Genomic DNA, 16,368 nt, shown 5'->3' on the forward strand with positions numbered 1-16,368 from the left:
ATAAGGCTCCTTAAGATCAGAGACTGCCTAATATTTCTGTGCTTCTACAGCTTGGCACAGAGTAGGTGCTCAGTAAATATTTACCGAGTGTATGTCCATGCAAATCAACTTAATTTAGGAGGGATGCAGCTAAGAAACACACTACTACCATAATCACAGAGCAGTCTAGTATTGAATAAAATATTATATTAAAACATTTGTAAAGAAAGCTTGCCTTATTATTTAATATTCTTATTCATCAATTTCCAATTATTCTGTAAACAGCCTGTTACTACTTTCTATAATAAAACCTGAAGTCAGCAGGCAACATTCCAGATGTTGAGATATATAGTAATAAAAAAGACTATGCAAATACTTCAAGACATTCCAGTAAAACCACAGATTTATATTTTATAAACAGCATCTCAAATATTACCTAGAGAATTTATTAATGGATTTTTAAATGGAAATATTATGAAGAGATTTTCAACAAGCTGTGTATTCTATTGTTTTTGTGTGTGCCAACTATTGCATACTTGCATGATTTTATAGCTATATATAGAAAAAGAGACTATATATAGAGAGAGAATATACATACACATACTAGACAGAACGAAAGGAAGAAAGAAATAAGAAATAAAAGTAAAGGAAAGTAAACTTGGCTTAGTGACAATGTTGTATTTGGCTTCAACTTAACAAAGACGATTTTAGTCTCTCTGACCTAGGCTTTTTAATCTAACTGAGGAAACAAGTTAACTCAGTACAGCACTTAGTAACCAACAATAAATACTGTAAAATTTTATTTAAGATAGAGGGTAGGGGAGAAATAACTTAAACATATGGACACAATTAATATATATGCTGTTTTTTTTAAGCACAGAACTCTGAAATTGCATTTTATCACCTACATATTTACATCTGAAAGCACTATAAAATTGGAATAGGGAAATAGAGACAAAATAATTTATTAAGAAAAGATATGTCATTTATTAATATATTAAAACTTTTTCACATTGCCAAAATTAAGTTCAAGAAAGCTGTTGTAAGATGCTAATCTACATCTTTACCAAGAAATGTTTAAGCATTCCAAGACTTCATAGATTAAATTATTTTCAATATTTTAAAAGTCACACTAAGACCATCCAGTGATGTCTACTGTGGTATCATACCATTACTTGTGCCAGTTTCCTTCTTTCCCTTCAGATATTTGAACCTAAACTGTAGAACACTTGCTGGATATTTGACAGGTTTCTACTCAGTTTACAGTCTAGCTAACTAGCCTCAGTGCCCTTTGGAGCTATGGTTCAACTTTAGCTTTGATATCAGTAAGTTTAAAAACATATAAATCAAATGACTACTTACTCTATCAGGTTTAAAAGAAAGAAAGACAAAGCATCATTTAGAAACATTTGAAAACCAGACTCCCACTTAACCTTAAGAAAGAAATACAAAGTTATGAATACTTTTTAGTTGTCACAGCAATAAATTCACAAAATTAAAAACTAGTATAATGAACCTAACTCAAAGTATTTAAAAGAGTCTTCTAAGATTAAAATGTAAATATTTTAAATGCCCTAGAAATAAAAACAAAAAATTCAAACTTTATAAAGCATAAACATAAAAGATAAATAGTTTTTCAGGAAAATGGATACACTAGGATATGGAATATTTAAAACTCAAGCAGATAAATGTTCAAAATATATAGCAGAGGATATTTTCAATGAAAATTTGCAAAATAATCTATTAATACATAGAAAAGTAAATGAAATTCAACAGAAGTGATTCTATGTAAGTTTGGACTTGAAAGACTTAACATTTTTAGTTTTGAGAACGTAGACATAAAGATAGATATCTAAGAATTTAGACAAAAGTCAAGTTTGTACATTGTCAAATAAAGATTGACCTATTGATTCCAGTTCTACGATTCTTTTTTCTTTTTTTTTTTGACAGAGTTTCACTCTGTCACCCAGGCTGGAGTGCAGTGGTGCAACCTTGTTTCACTGCAACCTCCATCTCCCAGGTTCAAGTGATTCTCCTGCCTCAGCCTCCCTGGTAGCTGGACGTAAAGGCATGCACCACCACACATGGTAATTTTTGTATTTTTAGTAGAGATGGGGTTTCGCCATGTTGTCCAGGCTGGTCTCAAACTCCTGACTTCAGGTGATCCGCCTGCCTCGGTCTCCCAAAGTGCTGGGATTAAAGGCATGAGCCACCATGCCCAGCCCCACTTCTATGAATTTTCATAAGGAAAGAATCAGATGAAGACAAAAAGATTTAAGTACAAAGATATTATAGTACTGTTTAAAACAGTAAAAATTGGAAGAAAAAACTACTTAAACTCTGATAATGGAATACTATGCAGCCATTAAAATGAGTTGAATATACCTGACGTAGAAACTAGTTCATAACATACTGAAGAAAGAAAAATTTCTAACTACCAAAGTGTATAGAGTATGACCTTATTTCAGCTAAAAAATGTGTATGTGTACACACACACACACATATACACACACACATATACATAAAACACATATACTTTCCTGTGTTATGTGCATACATACATACATACATATGCATGAACACTTGCATGCAAAATCTAGAGGGGTATATTCCAAACTATTATTGGCTATTTTCTCTAATGGAGGAAGGATGAAAAGATTGGCAGAATAAAAATGTATACTTTCCTCATTTTTATACCAATTGATATCGTACACAAAGCATGTATTACTTTTGAAATAAGCATAACAATTTTCATTTTGAAAAAATCTAAAACTGAGACAATTTTTAAAAAAAGGTCTGCAAATATTTGCTTTTGTTTTGTCTTTTTTGATGTTGTTGTTGTTGTTTTGAGACAGGATGTCACTTTGTCGCCCAGGCTGGGGTGTAGTGATATGATCTCGGCTCACTGCAACCTCTGCTTCCCGGGCGCAAGCGATCTTCCCACCTCAGCCTTCTGAGTAGCAGGGAGCCACAGGTGTGTGCCACCATGCCTGGCTGATTTTTCTATTTTTGTAGAGATGGCATTTTGCCATGTTGCCCAGGTTGGTCTTGAACTCCTGAGCTCAAATGATCTGCCCACCTTGGCCTCCCAAAGTTCTGGGATTACAAGCCTAAGCCACCACGCCAGGCCGAGCCACCTGCCTCGTCTTTATGAAGTTTTATTTATCCATTAACATAATGGCAAGAAATATATATATTTTTAACTTTTATTTTAGGTTCAGAGGGATATGTGAAGGCGTGTTACATAGGTAAACTTGTGTCCTGGGGGTTTGTGGTATAGATTATTTCATCACCCAGGTATTAAGCCCAGTACCCAACAGTTATCTTTTCTGCTCCTCTCCCAAGGAATATTTTGTAACCATCTAAGAACAACTTCAGTTGATAAACTGGTCAAAAACTTAAATCTATAGACCTTGCTATAAAATTAATTTTGTTAATACTGAGTTTACTTTTTAACTTATCTGTATCTGATTCCAAGGATCCCTTAGTTTTAGCAACATTTTGCCATCATTCAGTATTAATTAAATATAAACTTGTTTAAGTAAATAATGTGTTTTCCTCCAAAAAGCACTCAGAATGCATCAGGTAACTGGAAACAAATACATATCATGATGGAATGGAGTACATAAAACACAAAGAGAAAGAGCAGCTTGTTAAATTAAGTAAAACATGTTTAAAAACAATAATGCAAAGAAAAGGGGGAGAAGGAAATTAGAGAGGGAAAGGAGTATTTTTACTAGCATATCTACTCAAATAATATTATTATGCAAGTTACTAATATAAACCATGATGTAATTATAATTTGTGAAAATGCACATAGAGTTTCCCGTTAGTGCCTGTAACTGAGCCTGTACTTTTCAGGCACATTAAACTGAGTCCCAACCCAGCCTCACTACAATCTCCAGTTCTTGTAGCTGTCCATCTACTACAGCATAATCCCAGCTGCCAATCTGAAAGAAACCAGCTAGTCAGAGCAGACACAACCAACAGAAACAAACGTCAGTCAATAATGTTCAGCGGCACTGTGTTCATGGATAATTTCAAACAGTATCTCTGTCTAGAACACTGATGTGCTCATTCAAAACACCTCCATCTCTGGCTACTGGAACTGAGTAGATAAAGCAGCCTGCCTAGAAAAATAAGTGGAATGTCTTCAAAGAGGTTGCCAATGCTAAGAAGCAAATGTTGAAAAAACACAGTGAAGTTCTTAAGGGGGAAAAAAAAGCCAACAACATCCAGAGAGTTAATTTTTACCTTCAGAAGGTTAAATTATTTCTCAAAACCAGACAAATACGTTTAAACTGTGTCATGAAAAGCAGCAGTCATTGGTTATTCATTTGCTAAGAGTGACCTAGATGAAGTAAAGATGGTGCCTGAAAGGAAACAGGGGTTCATGACAAAAGTCATCAGTATAATAGAACAGCTCAGAATTCTGTAGGTAGTTAATAGGAAAAAACATCATAAAAATATTAATACTTTGCTTCATGCCCTTGAGTGTATAATTTAGTTACACCTAACTTAACTAGTAAGTCTGCAAAAGATATAATCATGAGCAAAATACAGAGTAGCTTTACTGACAACTTTGATGCTCATTTAATTGAATAAGGGAATTTTTGTCTGATTATTATGGTTTTGAAGTAAAAGAAACTCTGGCATAATTTTATGGTATTTTAAATGTAGGTTTTCAATTAAAACCTGACTAATCCTTCCCGTTTATTTGGCTTCTCATTGTACAGTTCCCGCCCTGCACTGTGTCAAATCTGCCATCTGTGTAACACACTTCTGGCCAGAGATACTTCATGATTATTTCTATAACACTTTGGATTGTGACTGCATGAAATCTTAACTTATTGTATTCAATACTCCTAATTTACTATATTGCTACAACCACTGTAATCGTGTCCTACTCTTAAATCTCACTACAGTCACAACAAAGATTCTTGCGACACCTGCTTAAAACAGGCTTACAGACCACTCCCCCAACTATTTAACAAATGTTAACAATGCTATAAATACTAATTGTGTTTATGCTTTCTGAAAGATTCACTGCAGCCAGTGTTCTGCAGCAGTGTTGGAGCTGAAATGAGCTGTTGACTCCCACCAACAGACTGATGGAATTCTAAGCCAAAAATGCTTTTCCTTGGATAAGATATCTGATTTGCTACTGCTGTCATGAAACTGGGGTCATGTAAACTTAAACATTGCTGCTGCTTCTTTTGGAAAACAGACCTCAGAGTGATTACGCATAGCTAAGACAGTATTTGGAAGGATAAATTTGGAGAAGGGAAAACCAACCACTGACACTAAACACAACTCAGGGAAAATTTTCAGGTTTTACTTTCATGTTGAGGTCACTTGTATATAGTAATTCTTTAAACTGGGCAATATCATGGCGCTCCCTCTTCCCTATTTATCAATGCAAATAGAGCTGAGTTCCATTTTCAAAAGGAAATTTAAAACTTTAATTTCTGAACTCACATAAACATAAAACAATGTATTTACGTGAAAAGTTAAGAAGAAAATGACACTTTCAGAGGAAATGTAGCAAGTACTTATAACAAAGTAAAAGATGAAAAAGCACAGTTAATATTGTTCATATTAAGGTTGTCTGACAGCAACATCTATCTGCAAGTATCTTTCAGCTTTTGAACCCCTACCCCTTCTTCCAACCTCCAGGTGCACCCCAAGATCTGCCCTGGTGCCCCCTATACAACAACTGCTCCAGACTCTGCTGTTTTTGTACTTTTCCTTTTATCAAAACCTACTGTCCAGTCTTGTTTACAGCCAGCCATATGATTGGAAAGGATTTTTTTTTAAAGGATTTGTAACCAAATAAGTGATCTCTAATGGTAGAATTTCAGGCATTAGAAAGGATGATGAGTTCTGTGGCAGAGGCTTTTTTTCTTTACATACACATCAAAGTGCATCAAAGAGGAACTTATAGCTAGACATTAGCATGTGACTCTCGCATTAGTTACCAGTTTGAGGATTAGGGCTTTCTAGTTTCTCACTTTATACTTTCTGTATTATTTGTCTCTTGAAATAGTTAACATGTATTGCTTTGATAAATACATTTTTAAAGTACTTTGTATAACTATTTAATTATACACACACACACACAGACACAGGCACACAAAAGTAGTGAACCCAGAGATCTAGAATTCATGAATCTTAAGCCAAAAGTTTTCTTGCTTTTAGATAATGACAAAAACTACAATTAACAGCGATATATCTAAGATATTTTCCCTAAAAGTAGAAGTGTTCTTTGTGTTCCCCCTCAAATATGATGGGAAAAAATGAAGAAATAAACTCAAATGTTAAAAAGTATGAAAACTCCCATAACTCAGTGGGTTAAATAACACACACAGAAAATTAAGAGATTGGAGGTACTCTGATTTCTGAGTGAGATAAAAGTTAAGAAATTGTAAATGCCTTCATCCCTGTCAAAGTTACATGAAGATCATTATAGACAGCCAGTACCCTAATAACACTGAATGTTGAGAAAGAACATGGCCAAAACCCAGAAAGTAATTAAAAAACACCTCTGAGCAGCCAAAAACAAAGTCAGAATTCACATCCTCATGTTAACATATATTGCTTGTTCAGTTTTTCAAGAAGCGGCTTCTTTCCCCCTGAAAAGGGAAAAAGAGTTGTGTTTGGCTTTTTCTCTCTCTCTGATTTTCAAGAGACATAATTTTTTAGAATATAGAAAGAGGCAGATGAAATAATTCCATGATCTCATTAACCAAAGATAATGACCATGAACATTTTGGGGTCCATAATTCCAGGCTTTTCCTCATGCGCTTGTATTTTATATGTTTCATAACATTATCTGTTATTCACTGTAATATGGCAAAATATACTTCCATGGTAATACATGTAGATTTACGCAGCAACATTTTTGATGACATACAGTATTCTACTGTGTAAATTTACCAATATTTAATTAACTAGTTCTCTACCAGACATTTATGTTGCTTTTTCTTTTTTTTTTTTTTTTTTGCTATTATGATAATATGGTTTGGCTGTGTCCCCACCCAAATCTCATCTTGAATTGTAGTTCCCATAATCCCCACATCGTGGGAAGGACCCCATCGGAGGTAACTGAATCATGGTGGTGGTTTCCCCCATACTATTCTTGTGATAGTGAGTGAGTTCTCACGAGATCTGATGGTTTTATACGGGGCTTCCCCCTTCACTCGGCTCTCATTCTTCTCTCTCCTGCCACCTTGCAAAGAAGGACATGTTTGCTTCCCCTTTCACCATGGCTATAAATTTCTTGAAGCCTCCACAGCCCTGCAGAACTGTGAGTCAATTAAACCTCTTTCCTTTAGAATTACCCAGTCTCGGGTATGTCCTCATAGCAGCATGAGAACAGACTACATATGAACATATATGAACAACTAGATAACTGAATTTTTTTTCACACTTGGTCAATTACTACTTTTGGTTAGAGTTCTAAGTAAATAGTGCATGAACATTTTAATAATTAATACAGATTGCTATAAAGATTCAACCTATTTTCATTCTCCCCAAATATATGACAGTATCTGTTTTCATTAGATTTTATCATTAAAATTGATAGCATTAAAATTTTTATCATTTTTAATCTTAGATAATCTAATGGACAAAAATGCTATTGTGTGTTCAATTTAATGTCATTGATTAATAGTGAGGATGAACTGCTTCTCTTACTGGGTCTTGCTATTTGCCCAGGCTGGTCTCAAACTCCTGGGCTTAAGCGATCCTCCCACCTTGGCCTCCCAAAGCATTGGAATTACAGGTGTGAGCCACTGTGCTCAGCTTAAAGTGCTTTTCATATGTGCCTTGCATTTTATCTTTCATGAGTTTTCTATTCCTGTACTTTGTTATTTGTTGTTGCTTTAGATGTTCAGAAACTTCCGTTTTCATGTAGTTTTTACACATGAATATATTAATTTCTTTAATAACTTTTAGTTTTGATATTAAACTTACAAAGGCCTTCCCCTTCATGTAATCAGGAACAGAAATGTCAGTGTGATAGAACACATCAACGAGGAAGAGAACAGATGACATGAGATCAGAGAGGTACGCAGGGCCAGATCATGTGAGTCAAGCAGATTTTATTCTATGTCTGATGTGAAATAGGAAAGTTTAAGAAGGAAGTGAAATGATCTGACTTACAGTTTCAAATACCACTTTGGCAGCTCTGTGGAAAGTGGACTGTAGGTAGGCAGGGATAGAAAAAGGTGACATGGTCTACTAACGTTAGTCCAGTGGGGAGAGGATGGTGGTGGCTTGAACTAATAATAATGAACAGACATGAATGGTTTCCAAATATGTTTTAGAGATCTCACCAACCTAGCTGCTCTTTTGAGACAGAGTCTTGCTCTGTCACCCAGGCTGGAGTACGGTGGTGTGATCTTGACTCACTGCAGCCTCTGCCTCCTCAATTCAAGCAATTCTCATGCCTCAGCCTCCCAAGAAGCTGGAACTGTGGGCACATACCACCACACCTGGCTAATTATTTTTATTTTTTTAGGGACAGGGTCTTACTATGTTGCCCAGGCTAGTCTCGAACTCCTGCCCTCAAGCAGTCCTCCTGCCTCAGCCTCCCAAAGTGCTGAGATTACAGGTGTTAGCCACCTTGCCTGGCCTATCACCAACTTCTTACGCTCTCCCTACCTACCACATGATTTTTTTCTAGTCATAGAGCCATACTGTGCTCCTTCCCACAATGCCATACTCTCTGCTTTGAATGTCCCTTCCATTTCTTTTGCTTCACCGACTTAACTCAAATTTCTTAAGGATTATGTTCAGACAGTTGATACTTTCTTAATCTGGGTTGGAAATGCCTCCTTTGTGCTCCTGTATCAGTGAACGTAACATTGCCATATATATATTTATTTACATATATACACACACAGACATATGCGTATATGCATTTTTAAAAATATATATATTTCTTACCTACTGAACTTCATCAATGAACTATTTCACACTAAGATACTAATGTCTAGATACTAAGCTCTCAACCTTTGTATATTGCAGACAGCATTTATATGACAATTAATGGGTGAATTCTGGATAAGGATACAGAATTGTTCTAGAAACCATGCCTATAAATACAATTATACTTTAAATATATTAATTTAAGGAAAATACTTATGTTAAATCTTTTAGAAGAGGGAAAATTATTTTATAAAATATTCATCATGTATTTAATTTGTGCATTTGGATTTTAAGAGAATTTTTTTCTTAGTAAAAATAGTTATTCTTACTCATATCTGACCCTGAATTCAAATATTCTAACTTTTATCTTTTTTGAAAATTTCTTCTTTCCTTGGGTTTTACTTTTTTCAAAAATGGGGTTAGAAAGGCTTAATAAGATTGTGTTTGAAAGAAAAGAAGTGAATGAGACAAGCCAAAATCAGCAGAATAATCAGAAAACGATCAACTTTTATTATTTGTCCCTTATCTATAAAAGAATATATGTAATATTGAAGAACTAGAATAAGTTAAAAAAATGTTAAAGGCAGGGAAAAAAAGAATAGTGCCAAAATACAGAGAAATAAAGAAGAGTAAACAGATAAGAATATATTCTTAAGTTGGGGTCACAAGATAGTTTTTGAAAGATTAGCATATTTCTCTGAAAAAGAATTCTTTCTGGTGTGTGATATATGTAAATGCAGGCATAGTTGTATATTGATAACCCAGCTGTTTTCTAAAAATTAAAAACAACATAAACGTTTAATGTGCTGCAGGCTGTTTCTCTGATTACTCTTCCTCCTCTTATGGTTATTATTTCTATCGTTTAGTGCTCTTTTTATAGAGAGATTATTTTTATGATCACTTACTATGCCATATGTATTAACCATTCATTCTACAATAGAAACTTTCTCAAGAAGAATGGCGCTTTCTCAATATAGTAGGTGATTACATGACTTGTATGTAGACAACTTGCCTCTGTATGACTGTGAACATATTTCTAGACTGAATTAAGTGTATAGAAGTGAACAGAAATAAGTAAAGTATAGCTACCAAACAGAAATTAGTCTAATTTGCTTTTGATAGTGGAAAGGTAGAAGTCTATCCTTGTACCATGATTGTGGTTTTGCAGAAATAATGCTTTAATATAAACCAAGCAGATACACAAATGCGCTAATATTAATGATATTAAAGTACCTTAGAGAAACAAGATTCTGAAGAAAAGAGAGGCGTGACCTGGAGGTGGGGGTGGGGAGTAAATAAGTAGAAGGCAATAGTGAAAGTTTCACAGCTGGCATGAAGCCTGTGACAAGACTTGACTTGGTGGCTGTCCCAGGCCGGGCGTTGCAGGCACATGCTTGGCCGTGGGGAGAGCAGTAGGAGCTAACTCCCTGTTGCCCTTGTTTAGCTGTACTCCAATCCTAAAGTTTTAAAGGAAACACTGTTTATGAAGACAGAGAGGCAGTCATTAACCATCCCCTTTAACAGTTCTCCACCCTCGTAGCACTTTGCATCACCTTACCCACTTCTGTTTTCTTTATAGCACTTGATATAATTGAAATTACAGTCTTTAAATTTTATTTTCTTTGTGCCCCATTAGAATGTGAGCTCCAGGAGGGAACAGACCTTGCCTGTCTTGCTCATCTCCACATTTTTAGCATCCTGAACAAAATGAGTATTTGTTGAATAAATGAATTAGTAATGAATGAGAGGATAAACTTTTCCTGTTTATCAGTCCCTTCCTTCCTTTCTTATCTACCTAATCCAGCCTGGGTTCACGTTTCATCTTTTCTACAACATCCCTTTAACAGTTTCATCAGCTACCCTTGCACCTTCAATCCTTTTTCATACATTTCACCATACTTCCATGGCAAACCCCACCTGTGTCTATCTTTCTGTCTCTCTATCTCTCCAGAAACACACAAGCGCACGCACACACACATCCCTCTCTGTTCAACTTTTTTCTACACCTATTCTCCTAATGTTGAAAACACAGAAAAACAATATTGAAAGGAAATTATAATTATTGAGCAGCACCCATTGAGCATAAATATAATCTCATCCTTGGTACAAACTCTCATAAAGAGAATCTTGTTGCCTTTCCACCTCATTCATACACATTTATTTACACAAGTCCCCATGTGACCTGTCTACTCTCCAATCCAGATGAGGCCCTATTGTTCCCTCCTGTTCAGTGCTTATCTCTATCTATGCTCTGGGTTTTGTTCTTCTCCACTTTCACGCAGAGCTTGATAGTGTATTACACACTTTCTGTCCTGCATGTCTGACATGCTTCCCTCCTTTTGGATCTTTCCCATTAACACAGAAACGCAGTCCAATATTTACTCATTTAAAAAATTATCCTTTAGAGTAACTGCTGATGCATATAAAGATTTCTTTTTGTGGTGACGAAAATGCTCTTAAATTGTGGTGATGCTTGTACAACTCTGTGAATATACTAAAAACTATCATACACTTTAAATGTGTGAATTGTAACATATGTAAACTATATCTCAATAAAGCTTAAATTATTTTCTTTATTTACTGTGTTTACTTCAACATCTCCCATTCATAACACAATCCTCTACCTTCTAAGCTACTTCTCTAAGATCACCAATGACCTCTTAGAAAAATCCACTCAGTACTTTTTAATTCTTATCTGCCAATCTTCTTTCAGATTCTAAACACACATATTAGTGACATGGAGTCATTTCACCAACCTTCAGTGGTTCCCTACTGCCTTATGACGCAGTTAAAAGCATTATTTTTTAAAGACACGGTCTTACTCTGATGCCAGGCTAGAGTGCAATGGCAGTATCATAGCTCAATGCAGCCTCCAACTCCTGGGCTCAAGCAATCCTCTCATCTCAGCTAGGACTATATGTATGTGCCACCATGCCCAGATAAGTTTTTCATCTTTTCGTAGAGATGAAATCTTGCTATGTTGCCCAGGCTGGTCTTGAACTCCCAGCCTGAAGCCATGCTCTTGCCTTGGCCTCCCGAAGTGCTGGAATTATAGGTGTGAGCCACCATATGCCCTGCTGAAAATTATTTTTTATGGTATTGAAGACTGGCTCCTGTGTCTCTTTCCCTCATCTGCTCACCTTCAGTTCATTCCACATACACCATATTCTCTAGCCATCTCTTTTATCCATGTGCAGGAAGGGTATGCAGTTGCCTCCGTGGAGGTAACTTTTGCTCATGACTCTACCCAGTGATCTTATTCATCCTTCAATATGCAGCTCCAGTCTCTCATTCTCTGGAAAACATGCCTGGATTCTGTCAGTTGGGCTTTAGTACTTATCCTATGCTTGTGCATACATACATACATATATTTATCTCCATACTGAATTTATCAGATCATACTATAATTGTTTACTTATACTTATTTTCCCATTAGATAATGAACTCTAGCTGAGGGAGGGCAGGGACTTGCCTTTCAACCCTTTAACCTTATTACATGATTTGAGTTTAGTAAAAGGTTGTTGAAAAAATGAATAAATTAATGACCTAATCATGTTTTCTGCTTTCTTGCCTCACTTAACAGTGAACTCAGCATGTGTCCACTAGGAAATGGTCTCTAATAACTTCTCTAGTGTTAACATTTTATGATTCTTTCTATGATCTAATCAGTAGTTTGCATTCCTTTTATAGTTGTGTTTTCTAACCCAAGGATTTAACTGTGAGCAACATAAGGGAAAGAACTAACACTTGCTGGGTACTTATGAGGGGATAGGCACCATGCCAGGTGGTTTACATGCATTATATGTCATCTCATCCTCTGTAGAGTGGGCATTATTGCATCACTTCTATATACAGGAAACAGAGACTGAGCAACACAACTAGTAGGCATCAGGGCCATGACTCAAATTCATATTTATTTGTTTGTTTGTTTGTTTATTCTATTATATCACACTGCATTGTACTATAGGATTTAGCACTAGTAAATGGTATGAAAAGGCTACAATAAAAGACTATTCCCCCCAACCTTTCTTTTTTGAGACAGGGTCTCACTCTGTTGCTCAGGCTGGAGTGCCATGGTACAATCATGGCTCACTGCAGCTTCAACCTCCTGGGCTCAAGCAATCCTCCCACCTCATACCGCACCCAATAGCTGGAATTATAGGTGTATACCACCACACCCAGATAATTTTCAAATTTTTTGTGGAGATGGGGCCTCACTTTGTTGCCCAGGCTGCTCTTGAACCCCTGGACTCAAATGATCCTCCTGCCATGGCCTTCCAAAATGCTGGGATTACATGTGTGAGCCACTGCGCCTGGCCCCATTTTAATGACACTCAGAAAGCTCTGTAAATTAAATGTGTATATTTATTTTAATAGTACTAAGTAACAAAGCACTATATTCTCATTTCAAGAATATCAAATACCTGCCAGACTTAGAACATCACAGGCCATGTTTAATAAATGCCGAATCTAATATAGAATATATTATATATACATATATGTCTATATAATGTATAATATAAAAATATAAAAATAAATCAGGGTGTGATGAGTGGAAGACTATCAGTTAAGGCTTATTTTTCTCATAATTAACTACTTAGGGTTGTGGTGAAGAACAGGAAGTCAAACTTAAAGCAAAAGTTTTAATAGTCTTTAGCAAAAGTTGATCATAAAAAATAAATATTAAAAACTTATTTGTTGCCAGGTGCAGTGGCTCATGCCTGTAATCCCAGCACTTTAGGCGGCCGAGGTGGGCAGATCATGAGGTCAGGAGTTCGAGACCAGTCTGGCTAATATGGTAAAACCCCGTCTCTACTAAAAATACAAAATCAGCCGGGTGTGGTGGTGCATGCCTGTAATCCCAGCTACTCAGGAGGCTGAAGCAGGAAAATCACTTGAACCCAGGAGGCGAAGGTTGCAGTGAGCTGAGATTGCACCATTGCACTCCAGCCTGTCAACAGAGTGAGACTCCGCCTCAAAAAAAAAAAAAAAAAAAAAAAAAAAAAAAAAAAGATTATCACATAATCCAGAAATTCCATTTCGGGGTAAATATCCAAAAGAATTGAAAGCAGGGATTTGAACAGATGGTGTACACCCATGCTCTTGGCTGCACTGTTCATAATAACCAAAAGATGGAAACAACCCAAAATGCCCATTGATATATAAATGGATAAACAAAATGTGGTATATACATACAATGGAATATTACTCAGCCTAAAGAGAAAGGAAATTGTGATACATTCTACAGCATGGACGAATATTGAAGATATTATGCTAAGTAAAATAAGTCAGACATAAAAAGACAAATGTTGCATGATTCCACTTCTAGGAGGTATTCAGGGTAGTCAAATTTATAGAGATAAAAAGTAGCACTGTAATGTACAGGGACTGGGGGAGGAAGGAATGAGGAGTTATTGTTTAATGCATATAGAGTTTCAGTTTGGGAAGATGAAACATTTCTAGAGATGGATGGTGGTGATGACTGTACAAGAATGTGAATGTTCTTGATGCCACTGAACTGTAAACTCAAAAATGGTAAAAATGGCCGGGGCTGTGGCTCACGCCTATAATCCCAGCACTTTGGGAGGCCGAGGGAGGCAGATAACTTGAGTTCAGGAGTTCGAGACAAGCCTGGGCAACATGCTGAGACTCCATCTCTACTAAAAATACAAAAATTAGGCAGGCGTGGTGGCAGGCACCTGTAATTGCAGCTACTCAGGAGGCTGAGGCAGGAGAATCGCTTGAACCCAGGAGGCAGAGGTTGCAATGAGCTGAGCTCACGCAACTGCACTCCAGCCTGGGTGACAAAGCGAGGCTCTGTCTCAAAAAAAAAAGGTAAAAATGTTCAATTTTATGTTATATATATTTATCACAATAAAGAATTTTATTTGAAATTATAATGTGTTAGTTTAGGTGAAAGAAAAAATATAATTGAGCTTACACCTATATTCAAATATCTATCTAAATGGAGTATTGTCACTTTGAAATATCCTACCAAGTCAATTTAAAATTTATTTTCCCATTGTTACATGCACTGAACTCAGAGCAAGAAAAGATGGTCAAAGACAAACATAAGTCTTCTAGATCTCTACTGTACAATGCTGTAGCCTCTAGTCATTTGTGCCTATTTAAATGTATATTAATTAAAATTAAACATTTAGTTCCTTAGTCACACTAGTCACATTTCAATGTACAATAACTACATATGCTTCATGGTTTATTAGACAGTGCAGACACAGAACACACTACAGCACTACAGAAAAATTCTAGACAGTGTTCTTCTAGATTAATTCACAGTAAACTTCCTTAAACAATCATTGGTATGTACGTGGGGACGGTGGTCAATCCAGAATAAAAATAAAAAGCCATAGAGTGACTCATAGAGGAAACAACTAGCTGACCGAATGTTTTACTTTTTAACTAGCCATGACAAACAGATATAGGCCAAGTGACATTTTTATCATGAAAACATTGCATAACCTTTAATGAAAAGTAGAGCTACTTATGTCGTCTTGGACATACCAAGAGACAAGTCTTTTAAGTAATACGATCTTGCATTGAGAGAAACAGTGTTAAGCATATTTTCACAGCAACTCTATGGAACATTACAGAATTTCAAAATGAGGAATACGGAGATTGCATATAGTGACACAAAAAATACATACTGATGTAGTAAGTACAACCAATTTACGCTGGTACAAAAACAATATGCTGGTATATTAAGTACAACCAATCTCTTTTTAAGAGATTATAAAATCATTTCTATAGTGCGAATTCAGTTACATATCAGCTATGCAGAGATATGGATAATTACTAAGGATAACAGGAGAAAACAAAAATAGCTGGTATATTTGTTGAAGAATTATGGGCATTTAACAGAACAAAGTAATACTGTTCAAATATAGCCAAAATGAACAAAAAAAAAAAAAAAAGAAAGACAGTAAATAGGCCTATGCTATTTTATCCCAACAATAAAATTATGCACTGTTTTGTAACACTACCTGTATGTTGCTCTCACCTCAATACCTTTAGGGAATCCTATGTATATTCTGTGTCATATACTCAGTTGATGTTCTGATAAAATAAAAAAAACCCTGAAGGAGTATTTTCAAAAAACTGAACAACTGGAAGAGTCTTTAAGAGTTTATGTGACCCAATTCTCTGCCCCTACCGTTTTAAAAACTGAAACGTAGCAATTTAAAACTTGGGCAGTTTAATGCAAATGTACATCTAGTACACAGTGCTTTTGTGTGCATTACTAACTTATCTAGCACATAAGCCAGGTGATAATATGGCAATTTATTTAAATATGTACTTATATATCTTCTGCATGATCAGGTCTTAGTAGAAGCATAAAAGAATGAATCAAGTGCTAGGGAAAAATGACAAATCTCACACATTACAAATAATGTTTCTTTCAAAATGATATCTAACTTTCCCCACGAATCAAAGCTCCTG

General features: G+C 35.8%; 1 protein-coding gene across 4 annotated transcripts in view; it reads right to left on the reverse strand.

Moving 5' to 3' along the window:
- Positions 1-16,368, reverse strand: part of LRBA (LPS responsive beige-like anchor protein) — a 764,757-nt gene that overhangs the window by 67,492 nt on the left and 680,897 nt on the right. The gene's annotated exons all lie outside the window — the stretch shown is intronic.

The sequence above is a fragment of the Chlorocebus sabaeus genome, chromosome 7 (assembly GCF_047675955.1).
Source record: "Chlorocebus sabaeus isolate Y175 chromosome 7, mChlSab1.0.hap1, whole genome shotgun sequence".
Classification (NCBI taxonomy): Eukaryota; Metazoa; Chordata; class Mammalia; order Primates; family Cercopithecidae; genus Chlorocebus; species Chlorocebus sabaeus.